The 26462-nt window shown below is 40.9% G+C and overlaps 1 long non-coding RNA gene across 1 annotated transcript in view; it reads right to left on the bottom strand.

Moving 5' to 3' along the window:
• Nucleotides 1-20971, bottom strand: part of LOC124510188 (uncharacterized) — a 274118-nt gene extending 253147 nt beyond the window's left edge. The window contains exons 1-2 of the long non-coding RNA XR_006961639.1: nucleotides 20736-20971; nucleotides 20451-20570 (exon numbers count right to left, since the gene is read on the bottom strand). This is a non-coding gene — a long non-coding RNA (uncharacterized LOC124510188). The remainder of the gene's footprint in view (nucleotides 1-20450; nucleotides 20571-20735) is intronic.
• Nucleotides 20972-26462: the final 5491 nt, after the last annotated feature.

The raw sequence follows: 26462 nt of genomic DNA, 5'->3' as shown, positions 1-26462 counted from the left end.
GTTCTAGCCAATGCAATAAAGAAAATAAAGTTAATTATAAACTTATTGGAAGGAAGAAATAGAACCGTCTCTAATTTTTAGGTGATGTGACTGTCTTCATATGAATTTCTTTTTCATATGAAAATACTCCATATTAAATACTTTTTGAATATTTTAACTCAAAAAATGTTTTAATTCATGTAATAAGTGAGCTCACCAAGGTTGGAAAATACAAATAAACATACAAAAGCAAGTGTATTTACATATCCCAGCAATACACATGGAGACACCAAAATTAAAAACACAGTACCATTTATAATAACTCAAAAAAACTAACAAAATATATGTACAGAGTTTATATGCTAAAAACTGTAAAATTCTAATGAAATATCAAACAAGATCTAATTAACGGAGAGACATACCATGTTCACAGATTGGAAGAATCAACATAGTATAGATTCCAATTTTTCCCAAAGGGATATGTAAGTTCAATGAATTTTCTACCAATTTTTTTAAAAAATCTGTGGATATAGAGATTATTGTAAAATTCATATGGAAAAGTGAAGGAACTAAAACAGCTAAAAACAACTGTGAATAGTAAGACTATTCTACTTGATTCTGTGACTTAGTATAAAACCCCAGTAGTCAATACTGTGTGGTATTGGTGGAGAAATCAGCAGATGGATCACTGGAACAGAAAAGAAGACCCAGGTATAGACCACATAAATATGCCCAACTTATTTCTGATAAAGGTACAAGAGTAATTCAATGAAGGGAAGAGTTTTTTCAACAAATGATACTAGATCAAATTAAATCAGAATTCAACAACAACAACAACAACAACAAAACCCACCTTGACCTGGGTCTTACCCCTTCCACAAAAATGAATTCAAAATATATCATAGACCTAAATGTAAAATATAAAACTATAATGTTTTAGAAAACAATATCAGAACATCTTTGGAATCTAGGGCTAGTCAAAGAGTTCTTAGACTTGATACCAAAACATGATGCATATAAGGAAAAACTGATAAACTGGACTTCATCAAAATTTTAAAAATGATGCTCTGCAAAAGATCTTGCTAATAGGCTAAAAACACAAGCTACAGGCTGGGAAAAAATACGTACAAACCACATATGTAATGAAGAACAAGTATCTAGAATATACAAGTAGCTTCTCAACAGTCAAAATAAATAATAAAAAAAAAACAAACAAAAAAAGAGAAGGCAATTAGATAATAAGCAGAAGAAGACATAAAGGGACATTTCATTAAAGTGGAAATAGAGATGGCAGATAAGCATGTAAAAATATGTTCAACATAATTAGTCATTAAAGAAATGCATATTAAAATCACAATAAGATCATTACACATCTATCAGAATGACTACAATCAAAAATAGTGACACCAAAGGCTGGGAGGATGTGGAAAAATGGGATCACTCATGCATTGGTGATGGGAACATAAAATGGTACACCCAGCTCTGGAAAACAGTTTGGCACTTCCTGAAACAACTAAACATGCAACTATCATAGAAGCCAGAAAATGCACTCCTGGGCATTTGTCCCAGAGAAATAAAAACTTACATTCATGCAAGAACCTACAGAAATGTTTATAGCAGCCTTATTTTGATATTCCAAACTAAAAACAACCCGCATGTGTCCTTCAATGGATGAATGGTTACACATACTGTGGTGGTTCCTCCATAACATGGAATGCTAGTCAACAGTTAAAAAAAAAAAAAAAAAAACCTACTGATACATACATCAACCTGGACACATCTTCAGAGTATTATGCTAAGGGAAAAAGCCAATCCTGAAAAGATGAATACCACATTGTTTTGTTTATATAACAATTTATGAAATGACAAAGTTATAAAAATGGAGAACAGATTAGTGATTGTCAGAAGTTAAAGAAGGGTTAGGGGAAGGAGGTAAGTGAGATCCACGAGGTGATGGAAATGTTCTGTATCTTGACTAAATCACTGTCAATATCCTGACTGTGATACTGTACCATACTTTTGGAAGATGTTACCACTGAGGAAAACTGGGTAAAGAAAGGTAATATAAATCTTTGTGAGGGGCGCCTGGGTGGCGCAGTCGGTTAAGCGTCCGACTTCAGCCAGGTCACGGTCTCGCGGTCCATGAGTTCGAGCCCCGCGTCAGGCTCTGGGCTGATGGCTCAGAGCCTGGAGCCTGTTTCCGATTCTGTGTCTCCCTCTCTCTCTGCCCCTCCCCCCGTTCATGCTCTGTCTCTCTCTGTCACAAAAATAAATAAACGTTGAAAAAAAAAAATCTTTGTGTACTACTTCGTACAAATAATGTGAATATACAGTTATTTCAAAATAAAAAAGTTAATTTTTTTAAAGCATATTGACAGCATGAGCTTGAGACCTGAATTTTTTAACTTTCATCCATTAGGCATGTCACTTCACCTCCCTAAGCTTCAGTTTTCTTACCTGTGGAGTGGAATGGCAAAGGCCTGCTCAAAGTTCACTTGATGTTGATGTATAAATATAGAAAGCAAAAGCAGGATGAAGGAAGTGTGCACAGAGTGATATTACCAGCCTTGCCTACTTTATGGGGCTGTTTTGAAAATGGTATGACAGAGAATATCCTGAAGTGAACTGAAAACCACAAAGTACTATGCTAAAATTAGTCATTATTGCATTCTTTCTAGGGGGGCAGGGGAGGGGATCTGGATACATTCTGAAGGTTAAAATAATAATTGGGTTAAATTGCCTTGGATTATCATGTAGAAAGAGTAACATTTGATATGGCTTTATTGCCTCTTTTCTCTACCCTTCTGCCTCCTGAGGCTGGACAGAGACTCTTACAGCCCAAGGCTGTAAGCTCTGGGAGTCTCCCACATCCACACAGGAGCAGGGAGGACAGGTATTGTAAGTAACAATAAGCAGACTCCCAAAAGCTAACATTGGTGTTGGCACCCATTCTCAAAACACAATGCACTTCATCCTCTTCCAGAAAAAAAAAAAAGAGAATAATATTTTATAGATTGGAGGTGGGAGAGAAGTGGGAATAAGAGAATAAGAACTAGGGACCTTAAGTCATCCAATGACCACTGGCAACCCATAAGATGAGCCCTAGAACACTCAAGAAAGCATTCTCTTCAAGGTCACTCACAAAGCCAGGGAGACAGATAAATAAAGGGAGCAAGGAAAGGCAAAGGTAACTGAGCACAGCAGTCTGGAGAATGAGAGGCTTTTTCTGACACCCGGCATGTGGGAAAAGGATAGTCCAACATCAACAGATAAGAAATTAATTTGCCACCCATCATAAAAACACAGCAGCAGCCGCTTAGAAGTACATTTATAACCCCTAATTTCAGAGAAGTATGTAGCAGAAGACAGAAGGTCCACTCTGTCAAAAAAAAAAAAAAAGGAAAATGGAGAGGTTGGTTTCATTTCTAATAGGGCACCTGAAGTAAAAGAAGAAAGAGAAAAGAGGCCTTAGGACACTTATGAGACAGAAATAATGGAAAGGCTCCTGACCTTCTTTGAAGATGTGAGGTCAGGGGCGCCTGGGTGGCGCAGTCGGTTAAGCGTCCGACTTCAGCCAGGTCACGATCTCGCGGTCCGGGAGTTCGAGCCCCGCGTCAGGCTCTGGGCTGATGGCTCAGAGCCTGGAGCCTGTTTCCGATTCTGTGTCTCCCTCTCTCTCTGCCCCTCCCCCATTCATGCTCTGTCTCTCTCTGTCCCAAAAATAAATAAACGTTGAAAAAAAATTTAAAAAAAAAAATAAATAAATAAATAAAAAAAAAAAAAAGAAGATGTGAGGTCTTCCTAAGCCTAGGACCCTCATACTTCCAGACAGCCAAGGACAGGGCTTCAGGTAAAAAGAAAAGAACTGGGGCAAACTGGTAGATAATTGTGTACAAGACAAATCCCTTCGCCTCCGTTGGTTGTGAACACTACTATTCATTTTTTTTTTTTTTTAATTTTTTTTTTCCAACGTTTATTTATTTTTGGGACAGAGAGAGACAGAGCATGAACGGGGGAGGGGCAGAGAGAGAGGGAGACACAGAATCGGAAACAGGCTCCAGGCTCTGAGCCATCAGCCCAGAGCCCGACGCGGGGCTCGAACTCACAGACCGCGAGATCGTGACCTGGCTGAAGTCGGACGCTTAACCGACTGCGCCACCCAGGCGCCCCTGTGAACACTACTATTCAAATAATATCCACAGTTCCTCACTTGCTGACACTTATTAGAACTTTTAGAATTTTATAGAAGTACCCTACAAAACAAAAATTTTTTCTAATGCCTTTCTAAACAAAAATTAGGATTTGTCAGCAAAGGGCATCGTTTAGTAAATGGCCCATTCCTGGACATAACAGAGTATTCCTAACAATGTAACTCACAGAGAACAAAAAAAAACATTTACTTCCAGATGGAAGATTCTTCTTTCTCCACCCACTGCCCCATGCTCTGCAGCTTTGGTCTGATGTAATTAGCATATAACACTGCATAAATCTACGGTGATAATTAAGTGTACATATATAATGTTAAATGATTACCACAATACGGTTACTTAACAACTCCATCATGTCACATAATTACCCTGGGTGTGGTAAGAGGATCTCAGAACTACTCTCTTAGAAACTCTCAAGCATATAGTATCGTTAACTACTGTCACCATGCTACACATTAGATCCCCCAAACTTATTCATCTTGTAACAGGAAGTTGGCACCCTTTGTCCTACAGCTCCCCACTTTGCAGTCCCTGGAAACCACCATTCTATGCTCTGTTTATGTGAGTTTGACTTTTATAGGTGGAAGATTGTTCTTAAGTTCCATTGCTAAATCATACATTGCTAAATCATACATTGCTAAACAATTAACTGTATCTAAATGCAACAAGTTTATAATTAAGAAAAAAACCAAAGATCCCTGTGTATAGTGTATAGATGATTAACTTACAAATTTCAATCTATTAAAGATAACTTAGAGATCACATATATGTATGCGCACAGAATATTTGAAAATGGGATTTTCTCCTTGTTTCCAAATCTATCCATTCAATAAATTTACATGAACTACTGAGGGGTCAAGATGGAGGAACAGCATGGAAGGCTTTTTTCTATTTTGCATCCCTGAAATACAGCCAGATCAACACTAAACCACCCTGCACACCTAGAAAACTGATTTGAGGATTAACACAACAATCGGCACAACCTGAATCACAGAACTCAGAAGGTATGCAGCACAGAGAGGTCAAATGGGGGAGAGAGAAGCCACAAAGGACAGGGAGCTGCTTTTGCTTGCAGAGAGAAGACAGAGATGGGGGGTGGGGGAGGGAGGTGGTGGGATGGGGTATGGGAAATCATCCACCCCTCTGCCCGAAAGCAGCTGTAGAGAAAAGAAAGAGTACATGAGGGACTGAAAAAAACAAGGGAAAAAGGAGAAAGAGGATTTAAATTCCAGTGAGACTCTATTAACAGGGGGAGTGCAGACTATGAAACTCCATAGGTCAATACCTGGCAGTGCTCTGGCAAATCTCTGGAAAATCCCCAGGAGCAGACAGCGAGATCCAAGGTGTCCTTGGGCCACATGGGAGAGGCGATTACCTTGCTGGGAGGACATTTGATAGAGGCTGTGCAGCCACCCCACAGGCAAAGGTCCCAGAAGACCCTGGAGAATAACCACATTCACTGGTGCTGGGACAAGAACAAGCCTAGAGCCAGATATGTGTTGTGATTTACCATAATCCCAGAAACAATGCTGCTAAACGATCATGTGAAACTTTTCTGGGGCGGGATGGGACCTAGCCACAGTCTCTACGCATCAGAAGCAGCATGGTCTCATGAACATTCCTGGGGGCAAGGGGACACACGGCCATTGCTCAGTGAGACCCTCCCCCAGGGCGTCTGAACGGGTCAAAGCCGCAGTCCCTCAGAAATAATGGGTTGGGAAACACAGCCACATCTGAAGTAAAACTCAGGAGGGAGGTGCCGCCTGACAACCTGATGGCTTGGTCACAGACAGTGTAAAAGCGGGGAATGGACTCAAGCCAGAGACAAAGGAGGGGTGCGTGATTGCTGGTCAGGGAGAAGAGAGTTCTGATACCAGGGACTGGGTGCCATTTTCACCCTTCATGCATGCACATAAAAACCTACATGTGCCACAACAATCCACCCCAGTAAACTAAGCAGCAGCATCTAGTAGACAATGGTTTAGCCATTACACTAAGCCCTGCCCAACTGGGCCAACCACGCTCTTCAGAAACACCACAAGTCTCTCCACCTGCTTAGTTTATGGACTATAAAGTGCTTCATAGCTTGACTTCTAGGAGAAACTGATGTAATTTCAGTGGTATTTCAGTATGTTCGCTGGTCCATCTATTTAATTTTTTTCTTTTTCTTTTTACAGAAAGAGAAAAAAATTATTTTTACTTCCCATTTTTATTAAAAATATTTTTCTTTAGGGGCGCCTGGGTGGCTCAGTCGGTTGGGCGTCCGTCTTCGGCTCAGGTCATGATCTCGCGGTCCGTGAGTTGGAGCCCCGCATCGGGCTCTGTGCTGACAGCTCAGAGCCTGGAGCCTGTTTCAGATTCTGTGTTTCCCTCTCTCTCTGACCTTCCCCCATTCATGCTCTGTCTCTCTCTGTCTCAAAAATGAATAAATGTAAAAAAAAATTTTTTTTAAATATATTTTTCTTTAATTTTTTACTATATTTTTTACTTTTTTGCAAATTTCCCACACTCTATTTTACTTCCATTTCATTTTATTTTATTTCATTGTATTAATTTTTTCAAATTTTCAAACATTTTCCTTTTTTTCTTTCTTCTTTTTCTTTTCTTATCTTTCCCTGTTCTTCTCTATCAAGCTCCTTTCAATAGCCAGACCAAAACACACCTAAGATCTAGCATCATTTATTTGGTTTTTTTATGTGTTGTTTTAAATTTTTTAATTTTATTTTTTTACCTTATCGATTCTTTTTCTTCCTTCAAAATGACAAACCAAAAAATTTACCCAAAAAGGAAGAACAGGAAGAAATGACAACCAGAGACTTCATCAACACAGATACAATCAAGATGACTGAACCAGAATTTAGAATCAAAATAATAATACTAGGCTGGGGTTGAAAACAGATTAGAATCCCTTTCTGCAGACATAAAAGCTAGGAAGGATGAAATAAAAAATGCTAAAACTGAGCTGCAATCTCAAATGGATGCCACAGTGACAAGGATGGATGAAGCAGAGCAGTGTATCAGTGTTGTAGAGGACAAACTTTATGGAGAAAAATGAAGCAGAAAAAAAAAAGGGAGACTAAAGCAAAGAGCATAACTTAAGAACGAGAGAAATCAGTGACTCATTAAGATGGAACAACATCAGAATCATAAGGATCCCAGAAGAGGAAGAAAGAAAAAAAGGGGTAGAAGGGTTATATGAGCAAATCATAGTGGAAAACTTTCCTAACTTGGGAAAGACACAGTCATCAAAATCTAGGAAGCGCAGAGGACTCCTATTAGATTGAGCAAAAACCGACCATCAATAAGGCATATCATAGTCAAATTCACAAAATACTCAGGCAAGGAAAGAATCATGAAAGCAGCAAGGTAAAAAAGTCCTTAACCTACCAGGGAAGATAGATCAGGTTTGCAACAGACCTATCCACAGAAACTTGGCAGGCCAGAAAGGAGTGGCAGGATGTATTCAATGTGCTGAATCAGAAAAACATGCAGCCAAGAATTCTTTATCCAGCAAGGCTGTCATTCAAAACAGAAGGAGAGATAATAATTTTCCCAAACAAAAATTAAAGGAGTTAGTGACCACTAAACCAGCCCTGCAAGAAATTTTAAGGGGGACTTTCTGAGAGGAGAAAAGACAAAAAAAAAAAAAAAAAAAAAAAAAAGCACCAAAGACTAGAAAGTACCAGAGGCCACCACCAGAAACTCCAACTCTACAAGCAACATAATGGCAATAAATTTGTATCTTTCAATACTCACTCTAAATGTCAATGGATTCAATGCTCCAATCAAAAGACACAGGGTAACAGAATGGATAAGAAAACAAGATCCATCAATATGCTGTTTATAAGAGACCCATTTTAGACCTAAAGACACCTTCAGATTGAAAGTAAGGGGATAGGGGCGCCTGGGTGGCGCAGTCGGTTAAGCGTCCGACTTCAGCCAGGTCACGATCTCGCGGTGCGTGAGTTCGAGCCCCGCGTCGGGCTCTGGGCTGATGGCTCAGAGCCTGGAGCCTGTTTCCGATTCTGTGTCTCCCTCTCTCTCTGCCCCTCCCCCGTTCATGCTCTGTCTCTCTCTGTCCCAAAAATAAATAAACGTTGAAAAAAAAATTAAAAAAAAAAAAAAAGAAAGTAAGGGGATGAAGAACCATCTTTCATGCTAATGGTCACCAAAAGAAAGCTGGAGTAGCCATACTTATATCAGACAATATAGACTTTAAAGACTGTAACAAGAGATGAAGAAGGGCGTTATATCATAATTAAAGGGTCTACCACCAAGACCTAACAACTGTAAACATTTATGCTCCAAATGTGGAAAAACCGAAATATATAAATCAATTAATCACAAAGACAAAGAAACTCATTGATAGTAACACCACAGTAGTAGGAACTTCAACACCCCACTTACAGCAATGGACATTTCATCTGAACAGAAAATTAACAAGGAAACAATGACTTTGAATGACATAGTGGACCAGATGGACTTAACAGATATAGTCAGAACATTTCATCCTAAAGCAGCAGAATACACATTCTTCTCCAGTGCACATGGAACATTATCCAGAATAGATCACATACTGGGACACAAATCAGCCCTCACAAGTACAAAAAGACTGAGTTCCTTACTGTGCATATTTTCAGGCCACAATGCTAGGAAACTCAAAATCAACCACGAGAAAAAAAGTGGAAAGATAACAAATACTTGGAGACTAAAGACCATCCTACTAAAGAATGAAAGGCTGACCAAGAAAAAGGGGAAACTAAAAGTACATAGAAGCCAATGAAAATGGTAACACCACAGCCCAAAACCTCTGGGACACAGCAAAGGTGGTCATAAGAGGAAAGTATATAGCAATCCAGGCCTTCCTAAAGAAGGAAGAAAGGTCTTAGATACACAACATAACATTACACCTTAAAGAGCTGGATAAAGAAGAGCAAATACAACCCAAAACCAGCAGAAGACAGGAAATAAACATTAGAGCAGAAATCAATGCTATCAAAACCAAAAAAACAGATCAATGAAATCAGAAGCTGGTTCTTTGAAAGAATTAACAAAAGTGATAAACCACTAGCCAGTTTGATCAAAAGGAAAAAGGACCCAAAGAAATAAAATTAAGAATGAAAGAGGAGAGATCACAACCAACACAGCAGAAATACAAACAATAATAAGAGAATATTATGAGCAATTATATGCCAATAAAATGGGCAATCTGGAAGAAATGGACAAATTCCTAGAAACATATACACTACCAAAACTGAAACAGGAAGAAATAGAAAATTTGAACAGACCCATAACCAGTAAAGAAATTGAATCAGTAATCAGAAATTTCCTAAAAAACAAGAGTCCAGCGCCAGATGGCTTTCCAGGGGAATTCTACTGAACATTTAAAGAAGAGTTAATACCTATTCTCTTGAAGCTGTTCCAAAAAAATAGAAATGGAAGGAAAAATTGCAAACTCTTTCTATGAAGCCAGCATTACCTTGATTCCAAAACCAGACAGAGACCCCACTAAAAACGAGAACCACAGACCAATTTCCCTGATGAACATGGATGCAAAAATCCTTAACAAGATATTAGCCAACCAGATCCAACAATACATTAAAAAAATTATTCACCACAACCAAGCAGGATTTATACCTGGGATGCAGGGCTGGTTCAATATCCACAACACAATTAACGTGATTCATCACATCAATAAAAGAAAGAACAAGAACCACATGATCCTCTCAATAGATGCAAGAAAGCATTTGACAAAACACAGCATTCTTTCTTGATAAAAACCCTCAAGAAAGTAGAGATAGAAGGACATACCTCGAGATCATTAAAGCCATATACAAAAGACCCAATGCTAATATCATCCTCAATGGGGAAAAATTGAGAGCTTTCCCCTTAAGGTCAGGAACAAGACAGGGGATGTCCACTCTCACCACTGTTATTCAACACAGTATTGGAAGTCTTAGCCTCAGCAATCAGACAACACAAAGAAATAAAAGGCATCCAAATTGGCCAGGAGGAGATCAAACTTTCACTTTTCGCAGATGACATGATCCTCTATATGGAAAACCCAAAAGATTCTGCCAAGAAACTGCTAGAACTGATCCATGAATTCAGCAAAGTCACAGGATATAAAATCAATCCACAGAAATCAGTTGCATTCCTATACACCAACAATGAAGCAACAGAAAGAGAAATCAAGGAATCGATCCCATTTACAGTTGCACAAAAAACTATAAAATACCTAGGAATAAATCTAACCAAAGAGGTGAAAAATCTACACACTGAAAACTATAGAAAGCTTATGAAAGAAATTGAATAAGACACAAAAAAATGGAAAAATATTCCATGCTCCTGGATAGGAAGAGCACATATTGTTAAAATATCAATATTACCCAAAGCAATCTACATATTTAATACAATACCTATCAAATAACACCAGCATTCTTCACAGACCGGAAGAAACAATCCTAAAATTTGTATGGAACCAGAAAAGACCCTGAATAGCCAAAGCAATCTTGAAAAAGAAAACCAAAGCAGGAGGTATCACAATCCACAATATATAGTTGTACAATATATACAACTACATATTGTATATAGTTCAATATACAAACTATATTGAATATAGTTTGTTTTCAAGCTATATACAAAGCTGTAATCATTAAGACAGTATGGTACTGACACAAAAACAGACACTCAGATCAATGAAACAGAATAGAGAACCCAGAAATGGACCCACAAATGTATGACCAACTAATCTTTGACAAAGCAGGAAAGAACATCCAATGGAATAAAGACAGTCCCTTCAACAAATGGTGCTGTGAAAAATGGACAGTGACATGTAGAAAAATGAACCTGGATCACTTTCTTATAACCATACACAAAAAGAAACTCAAAGTAGATGAAAGACCTAAATGTAAGACAGGAAGCCATCAGAATCCTCAAGGAGAAAGCAGGCAAAAACCTCTCTGACCTTGGCCACAGCAACTTCTTACTGAACACATCTCTGGAGGCAAGGGAAACCAAAGCAAAAATAAACTATTGGGACCTCATCAAAATAAAAAACTTCTGCACAGTGAAGGAAACAATCAGCAAAACTAAGAGGCAACCAATGGAATGGGAGAAGATAGCTGTAAATGACCCATCAGATAAAGGGTTAGTATCCAAAATCTATAAAGAACTTATCAAACTCAAACCCAAAAGACAAATAATCCAGCGAAGAAACGGGCAAAACACATGAATAGACACTTCTTCAAAGAAGACATCTAGATGACCAATCGACACATGAAAAAATGCTCAACATCACTCATCATCAGGGAAATAGAAATGAAAACCATGATGAGCTACCAGCTCACACCTGTCAGAATGGCTAATATTAACAACTCAGGCAATAACAGATGTTGGCGAGGATGCGGAGAAAGAGGATTTCTTTTCCACTGCTGGTGGGAATGCAAACTGGTGCAGCCACTCTGGAAAACAGTGTGAAGGTTTCTCAAAAATTAAAAATACAACTACCCTACGACCCAGCAATTTCACTACTAGGTATTTTTCCAAGGGATACAGGTATGCTGTTTCGAAGAGGCATATGAACCCCAATGTTTATAGCAACACTATTGACAATAGCCAAAGTATGGCAAGATCCCAAATGTCCATCGATGGATTAATGGATAAAGATGTGGTACATATATACAATGGAGTACTACTCGGCAATCAAAAAGAATGAAATCTTGCCATTTGCAACTATGTAAATGGAACTAGAGTGTGTTATGCTAAGTGAAATTAGAAAAAGACAAATATATGACTTCACTCATATTAGACTTTAAGATACAAAACAGATGAACTTAAGGGAAGGGAAGCAAAAATAATATAAAATCAGGGAGGGGGATAAAACATAAGAGACTCTTAAAAATAGAGAACAGAAGGTTGCTGGAGGGGTTATGGAAGGGGAGATGGGCTAAATGGATAAGGGGATTAATGAATCTACTCCTGAAATCACTGTTGCACTATATGCTAACTTGAATGTAAATTAAAAAAATAAATTCTTTTAAGAAATAAATAAATAAATAAAAATTTACATGAATGCCTGCTATATAGTTACCAGTGTGCTAGGCACAGAGTTGCAATGATGACTGATATACAGTCAAATAGGAGAGAGAGATGGGTACTTATAATTTCAAAATAATGAGCTGTTTGGGCATGACGGTAAGAACAAGACAGCATGATTGACAAAAGGGGATGATATGTTCTAGTTGATGGAGAAGGTGCAGTGGGAAGATAGAGTGTTAGTGGAAGGATAGGAGAAGCACACAAAAAGTCAATGGTCACTCTTTAGTTATGACATATAACTGGCTTGAAACGAAGAAGGAATTGTGTAGGCACAAACTAAGTGAGTGACTGGTTCTTGATGAACAAATTCCTAAGTAATGATTACAGTTATTTCATTGGTATTTCTTGACTATCTGATTTACTTTCCTAAAACATAAGAGCGACATTAGAATGACTTCTTCCATGGGAATTGATTTATTGAGTTTGATGATACCTGTGGTAAATTTTTCACTGTAATTTTCCCCTTCTAGCTTTTCCTAACATAATATTTACCTGAAAGAAATTGCAAAAAAAGATGTAATCACCTTGACTCAAGGCATGATACCCTTGATTTCCTGTCCTTTTATCTCTCCTGTAACGCTGCTCTGACCACAAATACCAGGAAATCTGAAGCAAACAAACACGGTGATGTTTGTGGGACATGTTCTTGCAAGGTCTAAATGCAACTTCCTATATCTGGCCTGAAACATGATTCTTGCTGTTTACTTCTTCTTGTATTTCCCATGACAACTAAGATTCCAGTTTGATTTTAGACCAAACTGCATTAGACCATCTACAATGGGGAGTTCATAAGAGAAACAAGGGTAATCTCTCTGTAGCCAGAGATCCATTCATTTTAGAGTGAGACAAGGGTAAAATAAGAGCCACAGGTTAAAAGCCCCATGCCCATAATTTTCTCCTTTATTCGCTTTTTCTGTGATGCACTTGGAGACATGCTCATGCACTGATGAACAATTGTACTCTGCATTTTGCATTCTGCTTTGTTTGTGGAGACCTGGAGAGATTTGTGGACACTGGGATAAATTATGTGAGGTGATGGGACTATTCTTTACTGTTCTGGGTGATGAGAGCTGGAAGCCCATGGACATCTAGAGAAATTATTTTCAGAAAATGAGCAGTGGTGGTGGATCATGTGATGAACTCTGGGCACAGAAATAAATTATGGTCTGAAACAGCCTGGACATTCGTTATTCCTGATGGAGCTAGGCCCTCATTTGGGTTTGGAGATTGTTGTGATGTATGTACCTCAAGCAGAAAATTCCTCAACCCTTTGTTACAAAATGAACTCACGAGCTGCAGGTAAGGTATGAGCCACTGATCATCCAAAATTTGAGAGCTGTTTTCCTTGCTCTCATTTCCATATTTACGATATACTGGAGAAGGGTTCTGAAAATTAACCCCTTCACTGATCATTAAGCCACAGTAAACTCTTAGACTGCATTACAGGAATTTTAGAGTCCCTCTAAATTCATGAATCCAGTTATGCACAAAAATTTCTCACAAGGATAATTTGAGGGGCTTTTCTTTCAAGGGACATAATAAAAACAACAGATCTTATCTTTCATTGGATAAAGCCATTTAAAAATTGAGCATTTCATTTGGCGCCATGGTAGCTGCATAATGAACCAATTAGAAGATGTCCTGTCTTGATTACATGATAAAAGCCTAGATAATTCTCTGATGTTGACTTTTCATGAATCGTGGCTTCCATCACAGAAAAGCTATTTAAAATATCCAAAATAGAAAGTTTCCGTTTTCTGGCACAGAACAACATCCTTTTCTTTCTTCCTTTCCTGATTACAACAATCTCAAGGCACAGCACATTTTATTTCTATCAATTTGGATCTCATTTCTGGCCTCATGCCCACTGGGCCTGGTTATGTTAAGGGCATTTTGGAATGTGTTAAGCGGCAGGTGTAATCACTTGCATTTTTATACCTCTGAGCATGGTTCAGAAGGGATCCCCAGCATCAGTCTCCTGGATCCTTGGCCCAGGGTTGTGGTATGGCAGGATGTGACTGGCTTGCTCAATAAAGGTCACCTAGCTCTGTATAACTTTCGTCAGGAGATTCTTAGATGCCAATTTTGACTTAAGAATTTAGCTTTAGGAAATGAGTTGATTTCGTTTTCTGATGTTCTGCTAAAGCTGCCATCCTGAGTCTCTAATATGTTAAAGCAGTGCCTAATAGTCAGCAGAAGGACCACTGTCAGCATCCAACTGTTGTGTCTAATAGGGAAAGCTGGATACTCTCTGCCTGTGGACTCTGTGTCACTTGGGAGGCTTGCCTGACTGCTTCTTTTCCAATTCAAACATGTACCTTATAATGTTTTCCTTGGGAGCCGAAAACAACAGTGAATAAGCAAATCCTCTGTTGGGGCTGAGTGAGTGGCAAACCTCATAAAGAAAAAGATGATATGAGCCTTATATGGAACACCTAACTCTGAGCTGACTGCTAGCATACTGGGGTGTGTGATCTCTAGAAGCATCTTCCCCTAGCTTATCTGGGAGTACCCATGACCTGGGGCTGGCTTATCAGTCAGTCCTACTGTGACCTCATAGAGATCACAGATAGCTAATGTTAAATACCTAGGTGGTACCCACAGCAATTTGGCCTCAGTGGCCAAGGACTCAACTAGAATGGTGTGATTCACTACCTAAGCTCATGGCAGTGAGCCTTAGAAAGTAGCTAAAATCACAGGGAGCACGCACAACAGCGTGGGAAAGAGTTGTAGAGCAAGATGCACAGGATTTGGGTTTTGACTACAGCATTTACCATCTGGGTGACCTAAGGCAAGACTTCCTAATGTTTGATTTTCTCATCCATCGAATCACTTGTTTGACAAATACATATTTACCAACTACTCAGTGTGATGTGCTACAGTAGTGACCAGGAAGAAAGAACAAAGTTGCACAGAGCCTGCAGTCTAGTTGGGGGAGACAATGAACAAAATAAATAGGCAAAACAAAATATGTTTGGTAAGAATGATATTGGAATAAAGCAATACCTATTTCTTAGAATTGCTATGCAGATATATGAAATAATATCTGGCCCTAAACAAGCTCTAATATTGCAAGAGACACTATCATTAGCAAAGTACTGATAGGAAACAAATTATTTCTGATTGAAGTCCATCTTCTCCAACAAGTTTATAATCTATTAAATTGGGGGAAGCAAGAGTCCAAAAGGACCAAACAGATCACACAAAATATGACCTATATAGGATCACTACTCTGTCCTAGGCTCTCACAACCTTCCTCTTTCTCTCTTTCCATGAACTTGAAGATTCAGGTCTTCTCGAAACCTGCCATAACCCACCCAGGACAAGACAAAGGTTCCTCTTCTCTGTCACTGATGGCTAAGTAGAATGGAGTCTCCTCTTACAACATGATGGATAACAAGCTTTGAATCCTTTTCATTTAATCTGTTTTTCTGCTATTTCCATATAAAATCAGTTATTTAATAATAATTACAAAAATTAATAAACTTGGGGAACTTACAAGGCCTCCAGCAGCATTGTCCCCGATCTGTGTTTCTGACTTCAGAGGTACTCAGGGACTGAACAACCCCAATCCTATTCTTTTTGCTCAACACCCTACCCTCTTTCTCCTTCCATTTTCCGGGTCCCTTAGACCTTTGCTACTCAAACTGTGCTCCACGGACCAGGAACACCAGCATTATCTGAGAGCTTGTTAAAGATTCAGAGCCTCACAAAGTATGGAAAGAGCCCAAATGTCTACTGACTGATGAATGGATAAAGAAGATGTGGAGATATATAAATACATAGAGATATAGATATATATAGGTATCTATACACACACACACACACACACAGTGGAACTATTCTAGTGTCCCTTTGTCTTAGTAAATTGCAGGATTTCCCATCTCAGGATGTCCCTTGTTCCATGTTTCATATGGGAAGAATCACGTCACAGTATAAACTCGCAGGAAATCCAGGCATCAGAGAAGCCAGAAACCTAGCAAGGCACAACTGTGTACAGAGTACTACTCGGGGTTCAAAAAGAAAGAAATCTTGCCATTTGCAACAATGTGGATGGAACTAGAGTGTATTATGCTAAGTGAAATATGTCAGAGAAAGACAAATATCATGATTTCATCTATATGTGGAATTTAAGAAACAAAACAGATGAACATAGGGGAAAGGAAGCAAAAATAAGATAAAAACAGAGAAGGGAGACAAACTATAAGAGACTCTTAATTATAGAGAATAAACTGAGAGTTCCTGGCAGGGTGGTGGGTGGGGGATGGACTAAATGGGTGACTGGTATTAAGAAGGGCACTTGTTGGGATGAACACTGGGCATTATATGTAAGTAATGAATCACCAGATTCTATTCCTGAAATCATTATTACACTATATGTTAACTAATGTGGATTTAAATTTTAAAAAATTCAGAGGCTCAGAGCTGCTAAATAAAAATTCTCATTTTAACAAGGTCCTCTGGAGATTTGTATGCACACTGACATTCAAGGAGCACTGCTAGGTTTCTCTGTCTTGCAGAGTGAAGACAGGATAGCAGGTGTCAAAAAATGATTATGATGATAATAGTAAAAACAATCACAGCATGACTACTACTACTGCTACTAACAACAACAACAGGATTTACTGAGAGTGTACTACTTGAAAGGACCACACCAAGGGCTTTCTGTTCATTAGCTCCTTTAACTACTACCTATTCTAGTGTCCCTTTGTCTTAGTAAATTGCAGGATTTCCCATCTCAGGATGTCCCTTGTTCCATGTTTCATATGGGAAGAATCACCTCACAGTATAAACTCGCACGAAATCCAGGCATCAGAGAAGCCAGAAGCCTAGCAAGGCACAATGTCCACACAAATAGCAATGGGGAGAGCTTTCAGAGTGACCAGAAAAGCAGGCAGCCATGGGGAGAGTCACCAGAACTAGGGTGTGAGAGCAGGGCCAAACAGGAAGGACAGAGGAAGCTAGGCTCTGGGAACAAGCAAAGGATTGCCAGAGAGGCAGCCTGTTCCAGGTCCACTGCCATTACTATCCCTTACCCTTCTGAGTCCATCTCAAGAAAGCTCAACCTTCTACCTACAAGATAATAACATCCAGATACACACACACCCCACCCTGATTGCAAGTATTTAGGCAGAGTCAAAGAAGGGCAGGAAACAAACAGCTCCTTCTGACTGAGATGGGACTAGACTGCAGGTCCAGATCCAGATACATGTACCAGCCCTGTAAGGATACAAGCCCCAGGGATTGCGGGATGCTGCAGGAGACTGTGACTGAGCAGATAACTAGGGCCATAATATGAGGAAGCCACGGTTGTATGTCAGTCTTCACATGCATCAGACTGTGGTGGTCCACATCCACAGACACATCCTTGAAAGTCGCTTCACTGTCCTAAAACCAAGAATACCTGGGGACAGAAGAATTGAGTGGGAAAGTGGCCACAAATGGGCACAAGTGCTCCCCAATACTGTGTATGTCCTACCCCTGAGGGCCAGCAGTATTTTCTTCCTATATGAAAGACAATCAAATTAGATCACGGGCTCCCTGAAGCTGGGGAGTAAATATTCTTTCATCTCAGCAGGACCTGGTACAATGACTAACGCATCACAGAAAATGAGTGTCTGATCATTAAACAGGAGAAACAAAGACTCATTTCTGGACTAAGCTGGGTAAAAGGGTTAACTTTGCAATGCCTATACCTAAGTCTGTTTTTACTCAAGATTTTCCCACTGTTCAAATAAAGAAAAATGAAGGCCAAAGAGGACATTATCTCTACTTCCTTGGATCTTGAAAGCTGTTTTCCTACTGCTGTTACAGCCCTACACAATTGACACGACTATGTCATATATGTATGTTAACTCCTCTTTATACTGTAAGCTTATTATGAGGAAGGACAAGCTTGATCTTCCTTACATCCCATCACATACAGGACAATGTCTAGAACAAAACAGAGACCCAGCAAGTAACTGTTGAAGTGGAATTGACTTTGAATCCTGGACCCTCTGACTAGCTTGAACCTAAAGGCCAGCTGTGATAAACTCCACTCTAGATTACATCTCTTCTCAAGACATTGTCTTCTAGATCATTGATCTCTGCTCATAGATATGAATGGGTTTCAGCAACATCTAATATCAGGACTGTTGCTGGGAGTGAAACCTACACTCATCTGGGCCATCAATCACGATCTCATATGCTTAAACCAAATGATGTATTGATCCTGACTGCCTGGAAATACACTTGACAAGGACTAGGTGACATTTCAAAGGAGGGACAAGATATTTTCAAGTCAATTAGAAGCATCAGAATATTCAATGCACAGAGGAGGAGCTTACCTCAAAGGAGCAGCCCCTGAGAATGTGAATTAAACCCCCTCTGATACACCAAATCCTCCAGTACCCTCCAACATCTAAGAGATATTGTTGCCTGCCCCATCACACATGCCACCATAAAGGTCCATGTGTTTCTGCACCAGATCTATAAAATGCAAAGTGGTTGCAATTGTCAGGAAAAATGTAGAGAATATTCACTCACATGGAATCCCAATCTAAGCACCTAAAAATCTTAGGTTTGGAAGATGGTTGCTTTGACTTGATAAATAAAACATAATCCCTTCTGTTTCTAAAGCACTCTGTACTTCTCAGACAACTTTAGTCTCTCATTTAATCTCAGTGGCACCTACTATAATCCTGTAAGAAAGACCAGGCTATCATAATTATGCTCAGATGAGAGGTGAGGAAATTGGAGTCTAAAAAGATATACTGACTTGGTCAAATTCACCCGATTAGATAGTGTCTGACTTTCAACTAGAATCAGACTATCCCAGGGATCTTTCCATTTAACCTTACAAGCTTCAACTCTGACTAGGGTGGGGGAAGAAAGCTTTAGGAAAGGCAAGATACTCCAGGGGATTTCAATTCTGTACATGAGTTTAAAACAAGGGATTGGAAGGGTCATTCATTAGGTCTGCCTGTAGCTTTAATGCCAGACTTACAGTGAGGTAGACAGAGTCCTGCCCTAGAAAGGAGGAGAACTCCTGAGCCTGGATTTCCAAAGACAAGTCAATTACCCAGGGGCGGGTTCAGGCTTTACTGAGCCTAAAGCTTATAAATTTGGGAATTTATGTTTTAGAAAAGAATATAAAATGACAAACTCAAAGTTAAGTGTGAAAGTAAATATCTGTTTAGAATGAGAAAATAAATCACAATAAAGCATATATTTTTAAAAGGTGACAAATACCACAAATAGCAAAAGTTTTCAGATTTTAAAAAGTAAACTAATACTATTATTAATTGCTTGACAAATCTCTGCATTGCTTCTCTTTTCATACATTATTAAATGCAAAATCACCTCTTCATATGGCAGTTGTAAGTTTCTATAGAGAGAACAGAAAGACAATTTAATCTTTCCTCTACATAGTTGGTGAGCATTTATTAATAATTTATAGAAGTTTCTTCAAGCTTCATACTTGTAATTAGCAATGCCGTGTACATTTTTAGTATTGTTGGAAAACTTGGGAAAACTTCTGCCAAGTTTCTCTCATATGTGAATATGTGAGCTGAAAGATTTAAAAGATTTTTCCATAGACTAGCTTCTAACTGTCCATTTCAAAACTTGTTTCTCCTCTACTAACTACACACATCCAGTACCAGGCAAAACAGCACATCTTCATATCATGATAGGACTTCCAGGCCTACAACTCTGGAGGCTGGCGATGGCACAGCAGGTGGCAAAAATATTCCTGGCAGCCATTCCTATACTGGGGCAGCTGGCAATAACATAACTATGCGTGGAACCTATATTATCATACCCACTAAACACAAACGAGATGGCTCGCCGCAGCTTCTCCTTAACGGAATTCCAAAATGCCCACAGACATTGCAACATCTCCCTGCACAAGGGAAGCGAAACTGAGGGGAACTTGGAGTTGAAAGAGACAGCAATCTTAAGCAACTGCACTAAAAACATAAACAAAACAAAAACAAAAACTTTTCTATTCAAAACGTATAATCACATGAATATGTTACCAAGGTCTCTCCCAGATCCTTTGAAAGGGTCTCTGCTAGAGAGACACTCTGCAAATGTCCCTTTTGCCCACTGGTGTTCTTGCCTATCAATCAGAGGAGGCAGCCAATCATTTCTACTCGTTTCAGAAGATGTAGGACTGACCTGGATTAGAGATGACTTCACAGGGACTAAAGGGGTTCTCACATCCTGGTCCACAATGTCTGGTATCTGCCACACCCATCCTCAGCTGGAGGTGCAGGATCAAATGGGATCAGCTGAATACTGTGTGGGGTACAGAAAGCACTTAGAACTGCTTGAAGACAGAACAAATTAAACACAAGTCAAACACAAAGAATACAAAAAGGTTGTTTTGTAGACTCCCTGGAGTCTGCTATTAAGCCTTCTCCGCGCTGGTACTGAAAGGCTGGTCAATTAATCCCACCGCACCCTGGCATCCTGGCTTCCATGTCTCTCCAGTGTCCAGGCTTTAATGCAGATCTGGATAATGGCTCTCTCCTCCCTGCAACCAGGCCAGGCAGCCTCATGGCGCTTTACTCCAACAAATCTCCGACAGCGCCAGTAACTGCTGCCACTCACTGCTTCTTTAAGGGTCTTAACAAAACTTGCTTAATCCTCCTGGCATGGAACCCAGCTGCAGCGGGGCAGGTTTTATGGAGTGTGTAATCACAGGATTTTGTACCCATCGTTACAGGGCTCCAGCTTCCTTAGCGTGACGTGTGCCACCCCCACTGCCCTGTGCACTGCAGGGCAGTCCCTAGCACTGCTCTGCTCTGCTCCTCTCCCTACCGCTGCTGCGCAGTGTGGACTGAGTTTTGTGTTATTCTGTGCAGAGTGCAGAACAGGGAGGGAGAGGGGAAGGGAAATAAACAGGGAAGGAAGACAGATGTCGAAAAGACAAAGGTAGAGACAAAGTGAAGAAAAAGTTAGAGAAAACTGTATCGAGTCCCTAAGGAAATCAGATGGAGATGTTCTTTTAGCTCAGCCAAAGGAAAGAGTGAGCTTGTGTTTTTAAGCCCGCAGGCTGTTGGCAAGGAAAATAAACCTCCTAACAGACCCTGAATCTGATGGTAGCAAGGAGGAAAGGATAGGAAAGTGAGGACAGTTGAGTGGGAGAGTTGGGAGAGACCCCTAAAGAATCCTAGAAGAATACTTTGAAAGCAGAGTGTTGTTTTACTCAGGAACGCTTGGCACTGACTTCAGCCATTGACTTTTCATTTACAGGTTGTGGATCAGTGAAATAAACCAGCATTTACATTAATGTAGAGATCAAATGGATGAATCCTGAGTGTACTGTAGCCTGGGGAGGTAGGAACTTCATGGCATGCCAAACTCAATGGTTATTATTGTCACGGATATCATCAACAATACCACTTTCATCATTATTGCTCTTTTAGATGAGAAAACTCTTCAAGAATAGGCTCCTGTAATTCTAACTTCCCTCCCCACCTTGTGTCTTCTGCTTTAACAGACCCCAGGGCACAGCAGCACAGACATCTTCCCCATGTAGCTCTCTGTGCTCTCCCCTTGCCCTTCAAAGTTCTTCCATATATGTGATTGTGTGGATTCTGGTGTGACATCAAACCATGGAGTTGTAGGGAGAAACAAGAGAAAAGGACAAAGAGAAAAGACCAAGAAAAAAGCAACAGAATTTAAACATAGAATTGCCTGAAATGTACAAGCACTGTTTATCTAGGTCCTCAGAAACCATATGCAGATCACATGCAAATGAACCCATGGCCCTCTTAACTAATTTGCTACACCTGGATGTGGCTCTTGGGGAAAACCTAATGGAGACACCTGCTATGAACACTGAAGGAATAGTCCCCTTGGTAGTATTTCACCCCTTCTGTTTCTGCTACCAATTTTAACTAGGGGAAGTAATGAGCTGGTGCAAAACAATAACTAAGAGCTGGGGGGGAAAATGTAACCGTTGAATTTCATTCAAACTGTCATTATTTTGTGCTGAGAAATTACCAGAGGGCATCGACCTACCCATCAAACCTCAAAATGCAAAACACACTTCACATCCTATGCAAGGGACTAAAGGCAAATTAGAGGTACCAGTGTTTCCAGGCTCTCCCTTTCGTGATGGGAGAGAAGGGGCCCTGTTTCTGCTGTCTGGGATAGGGGAAGGGAGTGTCAGCCTTCATCTCCCAGCTAGCTCCCAGCAGTCAGCAGGGGGGCCAGGGGAAACAGTTGGACCAAGCCGGCTTCTTGTTTGGAACTTTCTCTGATCTTGGACTGAGCGACAGGTCTGTGATGTTCCCACACTGTGGTAGGAGAAAGCAAATTATGCTCCCTCCTTCATCTGCCTGCCCCACGCTGGAAGGGCTGCTATCAGGGTCTTCTGCACTAACTTCCCAGCTGAGCCCTTTCCTTGAAGTCTCCCACCCACCTGGCTCCTGCGGAGAGGTTGGTCTTTTAGGCTGAGGATGATTCAGGACCAGACAGTCTCAAATTTCCCAAAGATTCAAATGAAGAAGGGGGAGCAGGGATGAAAAGGAGGAATACATGTACAGCAAAGGGGACACTTAATAGGTACTTGAAAGAGGCTTGTGCAACATTAATACATTTTTCATCCTCTAAACATGACTTCCTATATGTGTGGACCATGTAAGATTTGGGGTCCATTTCCCAGAACAGAAAATGGGAAAACATGTTTGTGTGTGTGTGGTCACAGGAACACTATCCTCAAGTCCCCAGGCGGCAGTCTTATGGGAATTCACGGGGTTCACTTCTCTATCTCAATCTGTATCAGTCAGGGTTCAAAGAGGCAGAACCACTAGGATTGTTGATAGGCAGGCAGGCAGACAGACAGAGGGACAGACAGGTTTAGTACAGGGACTGGACTTTATGCAACCTGAAACCTGGTTAAATAGGTTTCTTCTATCTTCACAGCTGATGCTAGAGCTTGGAGACCGTGGGGCGGGCAGGCAGTCAGGAGGGTGGGGGAAAGTAAGAACCAGCAGGAACTCAGAAACCACAGGATGGGCTGATTCCTGCCTCTGGCCTTGGTGATGTGGCTCTCCTAAAGCCAGGCTCCTGTATCACGGAGCCAAATACACACATCTGGCCTTAGAGTCAAGGAGACTGGAAGATCCAGAAGAGGGTGCGGCACCTGTAGGCCCAGTGGCTGCTTGGAGCTAACAACGTACAGGAGCTACATAATGGCCGCTGCTTCACTTGCACCCCCCAATTTTCACTCATGAATCTTGCCTGTGCCTTACCTTTGCAAGAAACTTACAGGAAAGGGAGTTCTAGGAAATATAGTTCGACCTGCCCAAGTCTACACATTGCAAAGCCACCACACCATCTAAAGTCTCTCTCTTGGCAACGATTAGGCTCCAGGCTTAGCTTCTGCCAGCAGACTGGGTCTTGTCACAAGCAGGAGTTCTAGGCTTGCAGCACTGGCCCCTAAAAGGGCTGGAGGAAGGACACAGAAGCACATCTGAGCGACCGAGTTTACAGAGTCACCTAAACATGCCAAGGGCCAGAGATGGAGAGGGGAGCCTGGCCTGACACAGCCTTCACTCCTCTCCTTCCCCAGCCCCAGGGCACTTGCACCAGTGAAGTGACTATATACTGCCATCTTGCCAACCTCACTGGCAGATGTTGTGGTCTCCTCCTGGGCTGGGGACTTGTTCATCATTCAACTCTGACTGCTAGAGAAAGAGGCTACAGATTTTCTGGAAGACACAAACAGGAAGGCTCTCTTCATCCCTAATTTTCACTTTGATAGTGGGTTTCAATGCAGGGACTTGCAATCAGCTGGGTTCTACTAGTGCTACTGTGGAAACGAAGGAAAATTGCCTGGGGTTGGATAAAAAGGAGCTAGATGTTCCGGCCCCCTGTTGGCATGCACAGAGATTATTAAACTCATTAACTGAACTAGGGCTTTGCCAGGACCCCAGGCAAGTGTGTGGGACTGAGCACACGCATGACTCATAAGAGAATGAGTGCATCCAAAAGGTGACAGTGATGGTTGGAGAAGAGGTGGGTAGCTAATCCCTGACACTCCTTTCAGTGAGGCAGGGCTCAGAAATGCCCCCCTTTCCTGGACAGCCCTGTGGGAATGTCAGCCACTCAATCCTAGAGAGGCCTGTTTCAGCACAACAGACATGCACCCCCGTGCTGATGCTCAATCTAACTTACCAGATGGCATTGAAAAGTCACAGCTTCCGTTTATCTTACCCTGACAAGGTTGCAGAAGGGTAGAAATGAAACACTTCTTCCAAGTGAAATAGTGTCTGTTCTGGCCCCGTGAGGCTTCCTTCCAACACAAAAGTGCGGAGGCTTGCATGTGCATGTGTGCACGTGTCTGTGTGCTGTGTGAGCAGGAGGCTGGGGCAGGGATGGGAGAAAGTGTGATCCCAAAACCCTACTCTCTTCTTGTGTCCTTGAAAACTCTAACGCTGAAAACCAAATAGCCTAGGTCACAGAACGGGCACACAGACCAGTCTTCACATGCATCAGGTAAAAAACAAATTAAATGTACAAGTAGTTAATTCAAAATCAGTCTTCACAGTCTAGAATGTCAGCAGTGTATCTTAATCAGGGGCATCAAGAAAGTCAAGCAGCCAGGACAAAGATGGCCCCAGGTTGGAGCTCTGTTCTCACTGATACAGTGTACCTTCAATTATCAAGTCGTGGTACACTGCTGTAAATTAGGAGTTGCTCTGCAAAAGCAGTTCAGGGGAGCTGGTCAAGATCATCAGAGATGCTAGAGCTAAAAGTGATACTAGGAGAGACTAAGAAATCAGTGAACTGTGGCAGAATAGGCAGTGAGAGGTACAGAAAGCACAACTAGCTTAGTCTCTACTTCCAGGGAATGACAGGACAGATCCCTAGCCTCGGTTTCCTCACCTGTAATATCAAGATAACCTATCTCTATCCCAGGGTTTCTCCCCAAATAACTAAGAAGGTATGCATAAACATGTATACCCGATTTAAAAAAATAAAGCTAATATTTGAGACCTTCCAAATGTCCGTAATAGCTCTCATTCTATTCATTAGTTATTTGATTCTTTGAATGTTTCATTTTACATATGAGGAAACTGAATCTCAACAGGTTAAGAATCCTGTCCAAAGTCACACCAATAATAAACAGAAAGGCTAAGATTTCAAATCAGGCTGCTGACATCAGAGACCACCTGTTCATCTTCTTCCATTCTGCTTGCCTCTCAATGCCATGATTGGCCATATCAACCAAAAGCATTTCCCCATTCACACTTCTGGGTTCAGGCTTTCTCAGCTCTGGGACTTTGCAGAAATGTAAGTAGAGTAAGTTTGATATTCACATCACAGTGTTATGAAAGCTGCATCTCTGTTGTAGCTTACCTGAGCCTGGATTTCAAAACTTTTGCCTGCCACAACCTGCTCTTTAACCTTCAATTCTGGACCCTATATGTGCCTCTTGGAAGAATAAGTTCTTAATTATATTCTTGCCTGAGACCTCCTAGACATTCTTCCAGGGGCAGAATCTACTAACACTGACCCGTAAGTCTTTCTGAGACTCAGCCTTGCCTCTTAGGGTAGCTAACATCTTGTTTCTTCCAATACCATAGATAAATGCATTCTGGGTCATGCATTCTTTGTGTCTGGCCCAGCAAAAACATTAGAGCCTCTGTACTGGGCTTGGTCCCAGTATAAGAAATCCTACTCCTTCTTCTTGATAATCCATGTAGACTGGCAGGGGAGGTATCTACTGAGCACCAAGCTTGAGCCACTGCAAAGAAAGCTGATCCTTGCATTGGTCAGGGCAGGAGGAGAATGTAGCCAAATTTTGGCATCATTAAACCGGTCAACCAGCTGCAAGACATTACCAGCTGCTGTGTTAATCATTAATGAGGCAGACAGTGCCTGTTGCCTGTGTAGTGAACCAAACATTATGACTTGGGTTTTCATTTCATTTAAAATTAACTCGCTGAAGGAAGAATCGGCCTCCAGCTTGTGAGAGACGGAGCTGTTGGCACCAAGAGGGGACTGGCAGGCCAGAAGCACAAAAGGAACATAAAGTCCTCACTGACATGATCCAACTGTTTGTATGTGGGCCGTGTCTTCTAATTCAATTCGATCTCAGCTCCTCAAACCTGCCGATCAAAATATTTCTGTGTTCCCAAGCAGAGCCTCCACGTGTCACAGCTCCTTTCCACT

Source organism: Lynx rufus, unplaced genomic scaffold (genome assembly GCF_022079265.1).
Source record: "Lynx rufus isolate CCGP_SWC_20201006 ecotype Redwood Valley unplaced genomic scaffold, mLynRuf1.p SCAF_15, whole genome shotgun sequence".
Lineage (NCBI taxonomy): Eukaryota > Metazoa > Chordata > Mammalia > Carnivora > Felidae > Lynx > Lynx rufus.
Note: the sequence above shows the minus strand (reverse complement) of the source record. Positions and strands in the feature narration are given on the sequence as shown.